The sequence below is a fragment of the Triturus cristatus genome, chromosome 12, assembly GCF_964204655.1.
Source record: "Triturus cristatus chromosome 12, aTriCri1.1, whole genome shotgun sequence".
Classification (NCBI taxonomy): Eukaryota; Metazoa; Chordata; class Amphibia; order Caudata; family Salamandridae; genus Triturus; species Triturus cristatus.
In genome coordinates, this window is record NC_140595.1 from 165,918,331 (window position 1) to 165,937,567 (window position 19,237).

A 19,237-nucleotide genomic window follows, 5' to 3' on the forward strand; every position below is an offset into this window, starting at 1 on the left:
AACTGCTGTGTCCCAGGTGGTTAAATGCTTCATGCAGGACTCTAGCAGGAAAACCTTAAAAGAGCTGGTATATTTACCGAGATCTGAACCTCAGCTTGTATCATATTCTTACTTGCAATGTGGCATTGCTTTTGTATGTCTAACTTCTTCTTTATAACAGAAAAAACAATTACACTGTGTGGCTGAGAGGCAGACTGCTATGACTAGCATCATATGGCACTGTTGTATCTTGGCTTCTGTTAGGATCCCTTGGTGTGTCTGCAGCTCTGCACCTAAAACTATGTATAAGAGCTGACTCGATAATGAAATTCTGATTCCCCATGACAATTCTTTTTGTGGAACTTATCTTTATATTCTCAATGGCAGCCTTTTTCTCCAGAGTGCACGTCTTAGGGCACCTTTGACTTCCTTGTTACGCATGCTGTAAATTAATGGATTAAGCATAGGTGTGACCACAGTGTAAAGTACGGAGAGGACCTTGTCCCGCTCTGGTGAGTAGCTTGACCGGGGCCGCAGGTACATGAAGATAATGGTCCCATAGTACATGCTTACTACAGTCAGATGTGAGCCACACGTGGAGAAGACTTTGCTCCTCCCCTTGGCTGAGCGGATCTTTAGAATGGCAGACACAATGTGGACATAAGAAACTAGGGTCAGAAGAAAGGAGAAGATGCAATGATGCCACCCGAGATGTATACCATGATCTCGTTGACGGTGGTATCTTTGCAAGAGAGTCTGAAGAGTGCCGGCATCTCACACAGATAGTGGTTTACATGGTTGGACCTGCAATAGGGCAGCTGGAAAGTCAGGTAGGCATGGATGATTGAATTTAGAAAGCCAATTGTCCAAGCACTCCCTGCTAATTGAAGGCAAAGTCTCTTGCTCATAATGGTGGTATAGCGCAGGGGGTTACAGATCGCCACATAACGGTCCCATGCCATGACGGCCAAGGTAATGCACTCTGCTGCTCCAAGAGCCAGGGAGAAATACATTTGAGCAGCACACCCAAGGAAGGAGATCCTCCTATTCTTCCCCAGGGTGTTCTCCAGGATCTTGGGAGCCACTGTAGATGAGAAGCAGATGTCGATAAAGGATAAGTTGCTAAGGAAGAAGTACATGGGGGTATGAAGCTGGACATCAGTTATCATTAGGAGGAGGAGGACGGTGTTTCCAGATATTGTAATCACATAAATGGCCAAAAAAATAAGGAAATACAAGGCTTGCAGGTGGGGTAGGTTTGAAAGACCCTGTAGGAAGAATTCGCTGGCACTCGATTGGTTTTGATGCTCGGAAGCGCTCACAATGAAAGACCTAATAGAGGAAAGACAAGAACATGTAATGTAAAGGGGAACTGAATGATTGAGTAGTTTGACATAGACATGTACTTTTCATTGCTTCAATTGATGGCCAAAAATTGGTGGAGGTGGACGGCGACTAAATATTTTCATGCTGCTGTTAGATTATATTGCTTGTGGGCAAAGAGCTTGGAATCTAGGTCCAACTGACTTTGAAGTTTTGTCTGCATCCCAACAATCCCATCACAAATTCTTGCCCATATTAATGATCTTGAGATGAATACTGTTGTCCTAAAATTGGGTGAAGAGAGACAGCTCATAATGAACAGGTTTTCTCACTATAAGCCGGATTACCAAATATGGGCTTTTTTCTGTGAGCAGTCGTAATTTACTCCTGGCATATTCTTGCATTTCAAGGGGGAAGTTACGCCCACTGATAGAAAAAATCTTTTGATAATCGTGCCCTAAGTTTCCATCCTTCTTTAACCACATACGAGGTCTAATCATGTATTTACTAAATGCTGTTATCACAGAAAACTGGCTTCTATGTGCTTGCCAAAACCCTACAGCTGCGGTCCTAAATGGTGACAATGACACTTTAGAACACTTAAAATGCAGTAATGTAAGTAGGAAATTATCTTCCCAAATTGCATAAGCTTGAAAAAAGAGAGCTCACAGAAACAACTGATGTATTTGATGTGCGATACCTAGCAAAACAGCAATATAGTTTAAAGAATCTAGAATAATTAAAAAGAACGAACCAAAATGTACGTAGTGATCAAAAGTAATAAAAACATGATCAACATGGTGGCATTGGAAAAAGGTTTTTTAATGTTATCCTAAGTAATCGTAAAACAAATGTGAAAATATGTCCTCCATTCTGTTGACCGGGCCCCTTATATGCTTTATCACACACTAACCTTTAAGCGGAGTTTTATTTGCCTTGGGGATTGGAACATCCATTGATATGGTAGACCTGATACCTAAAATTGAAAGGGATCAGATTCTGTGTGCTCTCCTGGGCTTAACCTTCCAAAGAAGGGAACTTAGGAAAAAGTAAGAGCACTCTGAGTATCATAACTGATCACACAATAGTCTATTAGGTTGAATCACAATATTTCTGTTTCTATTTTGCATTCAGAAAACATACTGGTCTTAGTTATAATTTCCAAAGTAAATAAACCGTTAATTAACTTTCCAAAGAAAAGAAAATATAAAGGATTCAGCCAACATGAGATTTGCTCGGGCAATTGGAGTCCATTAGCCTCTCAATATAGCAAAAATGTATATAGAGAGGGATAGAAAAAAATAAGTAAACACAGGCATTAGTAGGTGAACTGTTGCACAACAACCAACACAAAGCATAAATAAGGAAGACAAGGACGTGTGCAATAATTTTTCAAATAGTGTTATAACAACTCCTAAGTACTGATATAAAGTCACGTTATCACTGTGAAAACCCAGGACAAGCAAGAGTACAAATTATATAAAACAACCCACAAGAAAGTCCAAGACTTCTGCACTCACAACACATGTAGGTGTATCATCTCTGAATTGCACACCGTGCAACAAACTGCGCACCCCACTCTCAAGAGCTCTGCAACTTGCTGGTGGATCATTTTGTTGGAAAACCTACCACCCATGAGTACTGCTCCACATAGAAGCAGCCAGTGACATTTCCTTGTCACTAACCCTGAACTCTATCTCCCACTCTGCAGCCAAAAAATATTCAACATAGTTCCCTTAAAACTAACAACTGAAATAATCAAGGCTATCTCTAACACTGGATCACCAATTCACCCGTTCCCCTCATATATATTAAAAAACTTACTTATGGCATCCCTACTGCCTTACCAGCCAGAAGAATCATTAGCCCATTCCTCTTCACCAGACATAGCCAAAGAACTAAAAACACTCAGCTGAAGACAACACTAACCCATGACCATGTGGACCCAGCAAACAACAAGTCAATATATTAAACGGCCCACTTTTGAGGAAAAAACATTGAAGAGGCGGGTTTCTTTCATGAAAGGAAACCCCTGAATGTTAGTACATAATGCAATTTGTTTATTTGATTGTCTGATATCATTGGAGAAAACAACCTCCTTTCAAACAAAAGAGACAGATTTCTATAGTGGAAGAGGCAATGAACATGAGTTAAAAGCAACTGTGGATTACCTTAAGAACACTGGAGACTCCAGTGGTGTTGTTGCCATCATCCTTCTCAACATGTCAATAGTTTTTGACACTGCTGACCATCAACTCCTGTCCAAACTCTAAATACCATCTGACAATGCCATCAACACATTCCGATCTTTTGCTCGCCACCATTCTGCCATCTGGTAGGTCTCATTCCATGCAAACGACTACCTCATTTATTTCTGATGTATGTCCCCACTGCCGCAACACACCAATTCATTGAGGCGTACATACTATTCACATGATACCTAGATCATTCTAAAACTGGAAACAGGTTCAGAACTGAAGAGGTCTGGACTCTATAAATGCCTACAAGAAGTAGACATTTGGAAGCGCCAAAGCCTAAAGTTGAACTACTCAGCAGAGGAATTTCTCACATGTGGATTGTGAAACATATCTGCCCCATAGTTTAGCAAATCTTAATATATTATTCTGCACACTCACCACTTCCAGTTCTGCAGCAAAGTGATGCACTTCCTTTACTGCGGACATGCTTTATGACAACAAAATTGTCCCAGAGTTCTATAGACCTGAACTGGTGAATCCCTTTTTTAGCAGTGCACAGTAGTTTTCTCCCTCCCAACTGCACCTGGTCCTCCCAGATCAGTCAACTAGACTACATAATAAATGTTCTCCTGTGTACTAACACGTGGTTCAAGCCCCCTGCAAAGCTTAGCTCCACTGGATCTGCTCAGAACCCTCTTCTAAATGAAGAACGTATCACAGGAGCCTTTTGAAACAGAGATGTACCTTTTCGCTGTCAGAAGGGTTTCATCCCGATACAGTGCCTGCTGGCATTACACAGGGTGAGGGGCACAACAACAAAATACAATTAACTTACCTTCTTTAATTGGCCTTGTGATGTCCGCCTCCCTCTGGCGTTTTCTGTAAGGGAACTGCACTACCCAATCCTGGTGCTGCTTTCACAGCATGAAAGCAGCACCAGGATTGTATAGAGCAGCCACTCTCAGCACTCCTAAGAGCACTGGAGGCCTGCACTTTCTCTAACTGAGCTATCTAGGACAGCTAGGTTACAGAGCTTTAAAATGTGCATGTCTGACTGGCCGGCCCATGACGGCTGGCTAAAGAGTCATGCGCATTTTAAAGTGCATAGCTCTCTGCTGCTTCCAGTCAGCAGCACTGGCCAACCTTGTACCGATACTTGGTTCAGGACGGGTTGCTGAAGAATGAAACGGCAATAAATAAACTTTATTACAGTTTATTTTTCAGCTCTGGGGCTTGTGGGGTGACGCTTCTCTGCTCAAGTGGAGGAGCTGCCCCTGTCCCTATATTCTGAGCAAACTGATAGCAGTCCTTGAAGTGGCAGCTGGCAGAAGCTATCATCCATAATAGGAATTTAACTTGATCTTTTGAGTTTTCAGCCCAGGATACTATTGCAATGCAAATTTGGTTTTGGTAGCATCATCATATCAAAGTTATGGATTTAATGTTGTACTACATTTTATACAGCACGAATATATCCTGCACAATGGCTGGTAGGAAAACGTACAATCTAAAATCGTATTATATTTTAGAAAAAGGGAGAAAAAATATACTCCTCACTCAGATTCCCATATTTTTTGCCTTACTGAGTGACAGTTATTAGGCACATGAACTGGGCCTGTTAGGCATGCCATAGTCACTGCAAAGGAAAATTACCAGCTGCCCAGAGCAAATAAACAAGCAATGCAAAAAATTGATTTTTAACAATACAGACAACTGTCCTATTGCTTCACTGATCTTTACTTTCCAACCACAATGGCACCACCCTGAGGTCAAGGATTAGCTTCCACATTGTGCAAGGTGCACATTATTGTATTGGGCTAGAACTCAGTCTCAGATGACTCACTATGCTGTACATTGCAGTAGGCTTGAACTATCCCTGCAGTGGTGCTGGGTACACACCGAGGGTGTGTGAAGTATTTGCTTGGATCTTGTAGTCGGCAACATTATGCAAAGGTTTCTGATTTCATCTAGCTTTTCCTGAGGTGAAGCAAATATGCCTATCTGAAAGTTGTTATGTTTTGTTATGCAGATTTGTAGAGCGCACGATCACTCAGGAGGGAATCCTTGTGCTGAGCGGCTGTGAGTCTAGGCACACCTACGGCCTGGTGTGACTTCTCGAAAAACCATATCTTGTTGAGGAATTTAAGAATTTAGGAGGAGGCTCCTATGTATAGCGGCAGGTCATTCTATGCTTTAGGAGTGATGTAGGAGAACGATCCATTGACAGATCTGGTTTTCCATATGTATGATATTTGGGTGAGTGGGAGTCCAGATGATGGTTTGTGAAAGCAGATGCTATTGTTGCGGTATGCACGGCCAGTGCTCTGTTGTGCCTTGAAAGTGTGGGTGGGGAGTTTCAATTGTACTGGTTTGTGAATGGGGGGCTGTTAGACCTGGCCTCTTTTGGCATGTTTCCCCTGTCTTTTTGCTTTCTGACCTCTCGGTATTGACTCTTTTTTGCTGGTTTTATATGCTCTGCACACTTTCTCACCGCTGTTCAGTGGTAAAGTGCAAGTGCTCGTATTGGAAATTGGATTATGGATTGGGGTTTCCATGATAGCCATATTTGATTTAATGGTAAATGCCTAGTAAAGTGCACTGAGAGTGCCAGGGCCTTTAAATCAACTGCTGCTAGTGGGCCTGCAGCACTAGTTGTGCCACCCACATTAGCAGCCTTTCAAAGGGTTCTCAGACCTGCCGCTGTAGTGTCTGCACCCACTTATTACTGCGATGTCACCCCTAAGGTAGGCCCAAAGTACCCCTATGGGCAAGGTGCAGTGTATGTGAAAGGTAGGACATATCCTGGTGTGTGTGACATGTCCTGATAGTGAAATACAGTGTAATTTGTTTCATTGTATAAAGACTATCTGTCCAATAGGATAGAATGGGGAATACTCAGTAACATTTTATGAGTATATATTCCCATTGAGACAAGATAGTAAAATGGAGTTTAGTATGCCGGAACTCAGAATGTAGAGATGCATCTTTTAGTAAAGATGATTTCTATGTTCTGTGTCTGAAAATTCCACTTTTAGAAAGTAGGTATTTTCTTGCTTAGCCATTCTGTGTGCCTCTGCTGGGTTGTGGATTGACTGTGGGGCTGGGGATGTGCATTTTCTTCAGACAGCCACGAGGGGGTCGAGGTTTGTCCTGCCTTTCCTGGATGAGTCAGGGCTGGGCTGAATAGACTTGGGCCGCATTTAGAGTAGTGGGAGGAGATTTCCTTGCACCTGAATGGCCCTGTTTTGTCTTAAACCATGCTGTCTAACCTCCTGCCGGTAAGCTGGAACAGAGAGAACCAAACTGGTTTGGACTGACCACAGACACTCTCTGCCACAGAGAACAATGAGAAACTGTGTATAAATATTGGGGCCCAGAACTTTAGAATTTGCTTGGATCAAGGAACCTGCTAAGAAGAAGAGCTGGTAGAACTGCCAGGAGGAGTACTGCTTCTTTCCTGTGTTGTTGCTTTGCTGGGTTGGCCTGCAGTTGCAGCTTCTGCCTTGGGCAGTGGAAGGACTGAACTTTGATCACTTGTCACTAAGTAACTTGCCTCGTGTTCAAAGGGTCTCATGGACAGCAAAGACTTTACTTACTCTAGGTACAGCCTCTGTAACCGTGGGTTGCAGTTGCCACAGAGGAGGAAAGCAGCAGACACCATCACCCACACTGCTGTGGGCTCCGTGTCCTGAAGGTACTGCAGAGGGCACCGGAGCACTGTGCACCACAACCCTGGTCTCACCAACGACGACGACCGCCGCTGCCACCAAGCCACTGCTTGCACTATGATCTGTGGGCACCACATTCCGCACCGCCTCGCTTCACTCCACCGCCCTGGTCTCACCAACGACGCCGCTGCCCCCTGACCTTGACACCCGTGACAGCACCATGGTTTGGGGGCACCACTCATAAGTCACGCGACAGTTGCTTGCACTGTGACCTGTTAACACCACCACGAGCACTGCCTCACTTCGCACCACAGCCCTGGTTTCGACGACAGTGCTGGATGATAGTCACCAAGCTGGTACCTGCACCGCGACTTGAGGACACCACACACCGCACCACTACGTTTCACATCGTAACCACAATGGTTGTCACAACCGGCCCACACCAATGCGATCGGCCACACCCTATGGTACTGTTTACAGGTCTGCTGACACTAATGCCGTCCATACCGACGTGGTCAGCCAGAACTGTTGGATTATGTTTTTTTAAAAAAATATTCTGGCAAAGTGCATATTTTTGATTACTGTATGCTGGTGTTTTATCGCTTTGGTCTTGTTTGTACGGATAAATGTTGGTTCTTTTTCTGAAACTTGTGTGGTGTCCTTTTGTAGTGTTTTCACTGTATTACTGCTGGTTATGTGCAAATGCTTCACACTGCCTCTGAGATAAGCCTGACTGCTCGTGCCAAGCTACCAAAGGGGTGAGCAGGGGTTATTTCAGTAGTGTACACCCTTATCCTGACTAGAAGGAAGGGTCCCTATTTGGACCAAGGTGCAAACCATTGCCAACTAGAGACCCCATTTCTAACAGGGAGCGACTGGAGCTCCTTCAAGTGTGATGTGCTGTGAGTGCGGCGTGGGCGGTTGTGAGAAGCTGGCTTGGTATATGTTGTATACTAATGTAAGTGGGCCCCCTAACACTAATCCAGACAACTCTTATGGTGATCAGGGAGATGGTCAGTCTCTTCCTCCTGTCCCTCATCAGTTGCCATGAGCAAGCCTATGTCAGTTCTGTCCACAAAAGGTTTTAGGCGGTTCACATGAAGTACCCTTTGGGGACTCTTTGGAGTGCCTAGGTCCACCAAGTAGGTGACCTCGCCTTTCTGTTCAAGGATAGTATGGGAGTCACTCCACTTGTCTTGGAGAGCGGCCAGAGGCTCCAACACCCACACTTTCTGGCCTGGTTGGTAAACAGTCAAGACAGCCTTTTGGTCATGCCAAGCTTTTTGAAATTCTTGGCTGGCCTCCAGGTTTTTGCAGGCCTTCTTCATGTACTCAGCCATGCGAGAACGCAGGCCAAGGACATAGTCCACAATGTCCTCTTTAGGAGGTTTGAGAGGCTGCTCTCAGCCTTCCTTCACTAGACACAATGGACCCCTAATCGGATGTCCAAACAGAAGCTCAAATGGGCTGTAGCCAACTCCCTTCTGAGGAACCTCTCTAGGCAAAGAGAAGGCAGGGTAGTAAGACATCCCATTTTCGCCTAAGCTTTTCTGGGAGTCCCATGACCATACCCTTGAGGGTCTTGTTGAACCTTTCAACAAGTCCATTGCACTGTGGATGGTAGGGTTTGGTAAGTTTATAGTTTACTCCACACTCTTTCCACATGGCAGTGATATTCCTAGACATAAAGTTTGTACCTCTGTCTGTTAAAACCTCCTTAGGGAATCCCACTCTGTAAAAGATTCCCAGGTGGGCCCTGACCACTACAGGAGCTGCAGTGGTTCTAAGGGGTATACCTTCTGGATAGGTAGTGGTATGGTCCACTGCCATTAGTATATAACTGTGCCCAGAGGCAGTTGGAGGGATCAAGGGACCAACAATGTTAATCCCCACCCTTTCAAAGGGGACCCCAAACACTGGAATTGGAATTAAGGGGGGCTTTGCGGTGTGGTCTGACTTACCACTGGCTTGGTAAGTGGCACAGAAGTGACACAACTCCTTGGTGTCTTCAGACATATGGGGCCAGTGAAAGTGAGGGACAAGCCTGTCCCATGTCCTGCTTTACCCTGAGTGTCCTGCAAGAGGAATATCACGTGCCAGGGAGAGGAAGAAACCTCTGAACTTCTGGGGTATCACCAACCTCCTGGTGGCACCAGGCTTGAAGTCTCTACCTTCAAAGTACAGAAGCCCATCTTCCCAATAGATCCCATAGGACCCACTGATATTCCCCGCTTCCTCAGCAGCAGCTTGCTGCCTGAGGGGTACTGCTGCTCCAAACTCAAATCTGCCCTGGAAGGGTCCCCTGCACCCAAGAAGTCTGCCTGGTCAGGCCCAAGTTCCTCTGGGGCAGTTCCTTCACAGGGGCTGGGATCATATTCATCAGGAGGTTGATCTTGACTAGGAGTTTGTGAGGAGAAAAATTCCTTACCCTTCCTGCTCCTTCTCTTGGAAAGCACATGGTCCATTTTCTCAGAATCCAGTGCTTTGTCAGTGGTGAGCTATTTGGCCTGAGCCCTGGTGACAGCAAACACACTGACAGAGATGCCCATCATCTCTGCATGAGTCCTGAACCCCACGTCAGCCCAAGCTTAAGATTCTAGGTCCTACGCCGACGACACCCAGCTGATCCTCTCCCTGACCAACGACCCCGCCGCCGCCAGAGCCAACCTCCACGAAGGGATGAAAGACGTAGCCGAGTGGATGATGACCAGCCGCCTGAAACTGAACTCAGACAAGACGGAAGTCCTCATCCTGGGCTCCTCGCCCTCCGCCTGGGACGACTCCTGGTGGCCCCCCGCCCTGGGCACCGCACCCAAACCGACAGACCACGCACGAAACCTGGGCTTCATCCTGGACTCCTCCCTCTCCATGACCAGACAAGTCAACGCCGTCTCCTCGTCCTGTTTCAACATCCTGCGCATGCTACGGAAGATCTTCCGGTGGATCCCCACCGAGACCAGGAAGACGGTCACCCAGGCCCTTGTCACCAGCCGACTGGACTACGGCAACGCCCTCTACGCCGGAACTACCGCCAAGCTCCAGAAGAGACTCCAGCGGATACAGAACGCCTCAGCCAGACTCCTCCTCGACATCCCCCGAAGCAGCCGCATCTCCGGACATCTGAGAGACCTGCACTGGCTCCCCGTCAACAAGAGAATCACTTTCCGTCTCCTCACCCACGCACACAAAGCCCTACACGACCAAGGCCCGAGCTACCTCAACAACCGCCTCAACTTCTACGCTCCGAAACGCCATCTCCGATCAGCCAGCCACGCCCTCGCCGCCGTCCCCCGCATCCGAAGAGCGACAACAGGAGGAAGGTCCTTCTCCTACCTGGCCGCCAAGTCCTGGAACTCCCTCCCGACCGACCTGCGCCTGACCCAAGACCACCTCTCCTTCCGGAAGAAGCTCAAGACCTGGCTGTTCGAGCAGTAGCGGCACCCCCCCCCCCCTAGCGCCTTGAGACCCTCCGGGTGAGTAGTGCGCTTTATAAATGGCTTTGATTGATTGATTGATAGGTCATTGCCCAAAAACAATCTACAGGTAGGTCTAGGGATACAACAACCTTCTTAAGTCCAGTTACCCCTCCCCAGCTGAGGTTCAAAACTGCCAAGGAATGGTCAGTCCTGACATTGCTAGCGATGGTGACTTGGTACATTTGTCCAAGTATAATCTGATCAGAGGTCGCAAGATTCTCTGTCACCATTGTGAAACTGGCCCCTGAGTCCCAGTGAGCCATTGCTTCTTTTCCATGTTTCAAAGGCTGTTGTCTGTACTTGCCCAAGTTAGTGTGACTGACCAGTAAGGTGGCAATATCAATGCCACATCACAGACTAGAACAGCCTGAGCTGTCGTTCTGACTAAGTCAGAACTCATCTCAGAACCCAAGATTAACCCCACTAATCCCTTGGTTGCTGTACTACACTTGTACTTGTGCTAGGGGGTGCAGGTGCCTTAGGGACGGTGGTAGTAGAAGTTTACTTGGCCTTTTGACAATCAGCATCCCTTGTCCAATGGGCCTTCACCTTACAAAGGTAGCACCAAGGTTCTGTTTTGCCTTTCTTGGAAATGTTGGACACACCCCCAGATGCAGGTTTTGGGGGCCCTTGTGAAGACTCTTTTTTGTCTTTACTTTTATCTCCACCCTTATCCTGGAATTTAGAAGAATCTTGCTTCTTCTGGACACCTCCATTATCATGGTTTTTCTGCTTAACCCTGGTGCGAACCCATTTGTCTGCCTTCTTTCCCAATTCTTGGGGAGAGGTCCGATAAGAGCCCACCAGGTACTAATGCAAAAGCTGGTACTGACAGTTGTTGAGGATGTGCTCCCTCATAATCAAATTGTCATAGTCCTGTACCTTGCTTCCATGAAGCCAGCGTCCCAGAGCCTTAATAGCACAGTCTACAAAATCCACCCAGTCCTGGGTGTGTGCCTTCTGAGTTTCTCTGAACTTAATCCTATACTGTTAAGTGGTTAAGCCAAACTCATGTATGAGAGCACTCTTCACTACTGAGTAATTGTCAGCATCCTCTTCTCTAACAGCAAGGAGCTTATCTCTACCTTTGTTAGCAAAGGAAAGCCATAGGATAGCTGCCCACTGCTCTTGAGGGACCCTCTAAGCTTTGCAGGACCTCTCCAAATCAGTGATCCATTTATGGATATCATTCCCCTACTGGTGAGGAGGGACTATCCTGCTAAAGTTCCTATTGTCAAAAGAAGTTTCTCTGATTGTAGGGGCACTGTTGCTGCCACCATGGAACTCTAGTCCCAATTTCTTCCTAGCCTTCTGGACTTCCAGGGACTCTTTGTCAAGGGCCAACCGATCTCTCCTGAGCCTAAGTCTTGCTTTCTCAAATTTGAGCATTTGGTATTCCCTGCCCAAAGAGCTGTCCCTCCTACTAGATATGGAGATCTGTATGGAATGTCCTGAACCATTGGATTCTATAGAGGAGGATTTAGACCTCCTTGGTCTACTCTGGACTCTCCCAGGAGGAACGAAGGGTATCTCCTCAGTTCCATCTGCAGTATGACCTGAGTGGTCAGAGTTTGGCAGGTTAGAATCATTTGAGTCCTCCTGCTCATACTCAGAATTGAGAGCATCAGGAAGTGCTCCTGATGGTCCCTCTTCTGCAGTATCCCCATCCACATTTTCATGGTCTTCTGTCCTCACAGGACGGATATCATCCTGAAGCAGCAGCTCTAAAAGCAGCTTAATGGTGGGGTTGCCGCCTGTCTTTATCTTTCTGAGACTACACAGGGTCTTTAGTTCCTGGAACCTTAGACCACTGTACTTAGCAGACTGGGGTACACTAGCATCCCCAACTAAAGACATGGTTCTAGGTGTAGTGAGGTGTTGCACCTACCTAACCTAGTGAAAACTAAACTCTCTGAGGTTGGAGAAAGGGCTGTGCTAGACCCTTAACTACCCAACCCAAAGTTCAGTAGAAATTATTTATTCTTATTCGAAGTTGTATTATATGTGCCTATTATCAGTGATGGTTTTCCAATTAGTCCACACCAAGATTATCTGGTAAAACAATGCAGGCTTGAATCCCAACCACTGTACACCAATGTGGGAAGCTGGCTTGGTATATGCTGTACACTTATGTAAGTGGGCACCTTGCACCAATCCAGACAACCCTTATGGTGATTTTAGTGGTCTTAGGCAACCTTAGAAAGCTCTATAAGTGGTAGCTGTGGAGAGCAGTCTTCAGGCTTAGTCCAGAAGGAGTGTAAAGCAGTTGTTTTCACAGAATATAATCTTATAGGTATAGATTAAGTGAAAAAGAACCACACGTGTATTTATAAAAAATATGTATTTATCATAAGACACTCACTAACACATACAGATATCTCCTAGCTGGAGATATGCACAATGCACACAATACTTTTCAATAGAAGCAGGTCAGTAGTATGTAATGCACAGTGGTCACCAGGGGGTGACCAAACCATATACTAAAATCGTGGTATGCCAACCACGACTCAAGTCAAGACTATGAACAGAAGTTGTAGGAGTGCTGGGGACCCACGGAACCACCTGAGGTAAGTAACCAGGAACCCCACGGAGGCTCTGTGCAGAGAGCGAACATGACCCCGGGCTCAATACAAGTCAATGGGTAAGTCGTGGTTGCAATTTTAAAGAAGAAGGACCCTTCCCAGTGGACTCTGAAGACAGAAGGTTGTAGAGTCACACCACTTGTGGATACCCTAAGAACCAGGATACCTACACCAGGGAAGCCGGGTGCATAGGTGTGAAGTGGCATCGGAAACTGACGTCAAACCCAATGAGGGACTTCAGGAAGATGTAGAGGTGACAGAGTCTAAGCCAAATCAAATCAAATATCTTTATTCGGGTATTTGAAAATAACCATAAAAGATACACATCATAAAATTAACAGTCTTTTGTTAAAAAATACAATCAAATATACAGAATAACCCTAAAAATCAACAATACATAAAATCCCAGAATGCGAGGTCATTAAAAACAGGACAATCAAGGGCTATAATTCATTATCTACAATCTACTCGTAACAGTTAATGTTGGCTATGTCTGGAGGAAACTTTTAAATTCATATAAACAAGGGAGCAAACCTACGAGTTAGTCCTCTCCTCTAGTATTTCTTAGTCTAACTGCCAATCGCAGAAAGTGCACAGTACTAAATAATACCAATGGGTCAGCGGAGAGTTTAAGAAATAAGAGGGCCACTTTAGCCTGTCTAATTTTCAAGCGTTTCAAGATGTTTTTTAGGAACCGCTTCCTTGGGAGAGCATAAAAAGGACATATAAGAATAAAATGAAAGGTGTCTTGCGGAGATCGTTGATCGCAGCCGCAACACCCTTTTTTACTAACATCACTCACGTAACCAGCTGGAACTGATAGAATGTGGTGCAAGAGATTTAATCTAAATCTTGTTATCAGGAATCTATCCTGTCTATTATGTATATTGGACAGGTAAAATTCCATACCCATGCAGGTTTTTAAAAGCTGGTGTTCTTTTACAGTACATTTCCGCCCTTCCCTTTCCTCTCTATCACTAGCTGAATGTCATGAGAAGTCTGCCTTTATGACACCCTTATCTCTGTTGACTATTGTAGAAGGATTATCAAAAAGATTAGCATGGCCCAAACTAGTTAATGTATCCTTTACGTATTTGAGCCAGGGAATTTGCAACCCCTTGTCCCCATTCATACAGTCCTCCAAGATTTGTCTGCTAAGGCTTGCCTCAGGGTTTGTCCAGATTTTAATCCAACAGATGATGGGTTTGAGGCATGCCCTTTCGCTGATATAAGAAATACCCAGCTCTTCGTGGACTATAAAAGAGGGAATGCTTTGAGGGACTTGCAAAAGTCTCCTTAGGAACTTATCTTCCTCCAGCTGAATTTTTCTCCCATTTGTAAAGCCCCACACCTCACTTCCGTACAGGGTTTTAGCACAGCAGACGAGACTGTATAAATGTACTATTTCATTGGGTGACCAACGACCAAGTCTGCGTGCATAATTCATGAGTGAACCCTCCACACCAAGTTGTTGGGTACATTTATAACTTACAAGGGGTTTAAAGTTTAAGTCTTTGTCAAAAACCATACCCAAATAATTAAAATGTTTTACCTTCTCCAATTTATGAGTGCCTATGGTAAAAACACAATTCTTGTGTGGGGTTTTGCCCACTTCCATGATAAAAGATTTTGTGAGGTTGGGGACCAGATCAAGGTCTGCCATGAAACTGACAAATCCCCCAATGAGGGCTTGCAAGCTCCTTCCAGTGCGCGCCAGGAGGACCGCATCATCTGCGTATAGGAGGACGGGTATTCCTCTTCTCCCAATGCAGGGGCAGTCTACCTCCAGGGCTCCGAGCGCCTTATCTAGCCCATTGATATAAAGCGTGAACAGGAAGGGCGCCAGGATACATCCTTGCCTCACCCCGCCCTTACACTGAAAATCCTCTGTAACGTCACCCTCATTTGTATATCTAACCCGTGCCGTGGTGTTCTGGTGGAGCATACGCAGAGCGTGGATCAGGCCTGGGTCCACGCCCATGGCACTCAGGATTTCCCACAGCCTTCTTCTGTTTACACAGTCGAAGGCCGCTGAGAGATCCATGAATGCCAGATACACTGTCCCCTCCCTGGCCACAGTGTACTTTGCCACCAGATGGTAAAGATTGAGGCATTGATCAGTTGTGGAGCGCCCTTTTCGAAAGCCATACTGGACGTCAGTGATAATGTTATTTTCGTCAGCCCATGTCATTAGACGGTTTAAAATGACTTTTCCCAAAACTTTCGCCGTTACATCTATTAGGGATATTGGGCGGTAACATTGTGGGTCATTTTTATTACCCTTCTTGAATATGGGCACAATGACGGCCGTAGACCAGGATCTTGGCATGCCCACTTCAATAGCTGTGTTATAGACCCTAGTTAAAATGGGGGCCCAAAGGTCTGTCTGGCTTTTAAATAAATCTGGGGGTATCCCGTCTGGTCCTGGCGCCTTCCTCACTACTAGGCCTTCTATGCCTAGTTGAACCTCATCCACTGTAATAGGTGTCCAGTCACAAGTGGGACATCCAATGACTGATGTAGGCTGCGCCTCCGGTGCCCCACGGTTATACAAACTGGTGAAGTGTGCCTCCCACGCCTCTGGTAAGATATGAGACGCCATTTGTGGTTTATCTAGGGGTTGAAAACAAGGGGCGTTTATTACCCTCCAGAAGCTGCTCATGTCTCTAAGCTCGGCAGCCTCTCTTAGAGATTCCCAAGCTTCATTTTGTAAGGCTGTTTTCCGCAACTTGGTCGCTTTTTTATAGCGACTCCTACATGCGGCTATATATCCTTTGTCCTTGGGGACCTTGGTTAGTGCCAACTTCAAGTCCCTGTGGGCCTTTGAACAGTTCTTATCGAACCACCTGGGACAAAAGTCAGCCTTCGGCTTGGGTTTACTTCTTAAGAGACTATTGATGTGCTGAGCAGTACCCTCAAATGCTATGATTAGGTCCGTCCCCTCTACCTTAGGATCCAGGCACCTCCAGGTGTGATTCTCAGCATTGTTGAGGAGAACTCTATGGAGTTCAACACCATCAATTTTACTCCATTTAATTCTTCTCCCCTGATCCCTGGCCTTGTATTCACCTACAGTAGATATTTCAGCCCCCTTGGTACCAAGTGTGTCCGCTAATGACAAAGCCAAGGGGTTATGGTCACTGAACACGCTTGGCATTATCTCAAAATGGGCTACCCTACTTTCTAACACGGTAGATATGAAAATATAATCTATAATTGAGTCCCTTCCTCTCCCCTTAAAGGTCGGGATCAATAAGTTAGATGTCCCATGCCCAATCATGTCCATCGTGTGGGTTAAAGCAAACTTGCATAGAATTCTGCTTAGTGCCAGGCCCTCTCTAGAGTGTTCCGGGTGCCAGCCCTTAGTAGAGGGACAAGCATCCCACATCCCACCTTCCCATTTCAGGTATGGGCACTGATGGCAATTAAAATCCCCCATAAGAATTAGCTGGGTGCCTGCATCCCTTGAATCGTTTAAACTAGTCAGCCTCTCTTCCAGCTCAACCAGGTTTAGCATAGATTGTCCTGCGTTATAAAAATTTATAAAAATGATCTTTAATCCCTTGGTATTGAGTCTCACTCCCTGGAGGCAACTTGAATCCCACCCCAGATCTGCCCACCTCCCGTTCAATGCCAGTGCCACATACATAATTAACCCTCCCATGGGGTGACCCATGGTTGATTTCCTGGCTGCAACAAAGAATGATTTATAACCTTCAACAAATGAGGCATTATTACTTGTTTCCCATGTCTCCTGGAGGCAAATAACATGATATTTTTTAATAAAATCTTGCCAGTCCGAATTTTGAATCTTGGATGCCAGTCCAGCGGTATTCCAGGAGATCAACCTCAATTCATTATGGTTTGAGTCTAGTCCTTTGAGTGCTCCGGGCAAGTTCCTTGGAGTGGTGCCCCTGTTTAAACGATTGGCTGGAGGGGTTCTAATTTCAACTTCTCTTCCCAACACACCTGCATATCCAACTACTAGGTCTGGGTCAGGAGCCCCCAAAACCAAATCAGGTACCACTAAGGGAGGTGTTTCTACATGTTTACTATAGGTGTCTGAGTCTATCTCGTACTCCCCATTCCCTGGTGTCGGTAGTCAATCTTGCTCATCCAGGGCAGACAGACTTGTAAGTGGGGCAAATCTGTTCATTAGAGAGCCATGAGCCTCCTCCCCTCTTACCAGGGCTGCCCCTGGACCCTGCCAATTCGTACCCTTGACCGGAACTTTGTTTCTATAAAAGAAGTGTAACATCCTAATACAGGACCCAGTGCCTCCTTCCTCATGTCGATTATCCAACAACTCTCTGACTAACTCAGGGTACCTAAAGTTAACGATCACACAATCACCCGCAAATTTTTTCCCGGACTTTCCAATCCAAGCTACCCTCCTAGCCATAAGGATGTGCCTGTGCTGCAAACTCCTAGCAGGTGTATTACTAAGTAACCAGTGTGAAGCTTTGTTAATCAGAGCGTTGGTCGTTTCTTCTCTATCGTTATTGAGACCAGGCACACCTACCAACACAATCGAATAGGGGCTAGAAGCGGGAGGCAAATCCAGGATCTGGAGACCTGGGGTGCTCTGAACGCAAGCATTCGTGGTGGTTTTTTCCATGATGGCTTGCTCGTTTGGTCCCCAACAAACCTCGTTGGAAGGGATTCGTGTGATACCCTGGGCCATACCACCGATTGGTCTGTTGCTTATATTCCCATGGTCCAGAGGTGTTTTCCTGTGGGCTCTATACTCGGGGTCGGGGTTCGTTACAGACTTTTTCCCACTATCAGCCACTACTGGCTCCATATCCCTCCTCAATGGGTTAACCCCATAGGGCTGACCACGAGCTGGGTCTACCAGCCTACTTATCTTCTCCACTAAGTTTAAAATTGCAGTCAGGACTGGATCTAGGTGTTGAACTAAGAGCTGTTCCATTTTTTCCCCAAAAGCTATAGTGATATCCTGCAGCTCCCCCACCCTGTTTATATTCTGGCAGTCTGGGCATGCTATGTTCTCAGGGTTTATATTCCCTCCTTTACTAGACTTGGTTTGCCCTCTGCAGCCAGGCTTGCTGGAGCGATTAACAGCGCACCTTCCGCCACTCTCTGATTGCCCTGTCACAAGTTGAGATCTTTTGGAGCGCGTGATTACTTCGCTTATGGGTGGCTGTGTAGAGTCGGAATTAGGCGTTAGTAGTTGTGCGCTAGTTGCCCCCCTTAGTGTTTCTTCCCCCATGGTGTTGTTATCATTAACCAACTGAATGTTAGTGCTAATGGGCAGTGGCTTCGGCCTACCTATATTACCGTGGTCTGTTGTTAATTGGCCTGCTGAGTCTGAGACCCCCTGAGAGCTTCCATCTGCTGCTATCGATGTATCAGAGGATTGAGGCTGAAGTGGCTGGACTTGCGTCAATTGGGACGGACAGGTTCCTCCGCCAGGTGTGGGGCAAAGGGCTATGTTGCCCAATGAGGACCGTTTATTAGGTATTAAGGAGTCCAGCGAAAGCCGTTTCTCAGTCAGCAGGATCTCATGGGTTAAGAGTGTCACAGCGCGTGTAATAAAGGCGTCCAGGGTTCCTCTTACCCCTCCCTCTGCCCTTGTATGCTGGGTCTTTGACTTGACCATGATATGATTAGCTCTACACCACTTGTTTATTCTCGAACCTTAGTGGGGAAAATTGTGTCTTATATATCTTAGGGGTGTACGATGTAACAACAGTCCCTCTCCTGTGGTCCACCTAACACCTAGCAATACCACATACAAGGCGATAGGGATATAAGCAAACTGAATACCTCAACAGGATGCGAAGATATCGGGAAACAATGGGCATGGCCGGGTAGTCTTCCGTACGGGAAGCTAGTGACTCACATGCAAGGGACAGGGCCCTGCCCTGCCTCCTCCTGCCCCGGACGGTCACAGACGGTCCCGCCCTTGTCCCGGGCTTCTCCCGGCGACGCCCGCGCGCGTCCCGCGATGCGGGAGTATCGGCGCTCCTTTATGCGCCTCCGGGCGC

The 19,237-nt window shown here is 46.3% G+C and overlaps 1 pseudogene; it reads right to left on the reverse strand.

Moving 5' to 3' along the window:
• Nucleotides 1–348: 348 nt before the first annotated feature.
• LOC146772986 (olfactory receptor 5AR1-like) lies at nt 349–12,501 on the reverse strand (annotated as a pseudogene).
• Between the last annotated feature and the right edge of the window lie 6,736 nt (nt 12,502–19,237).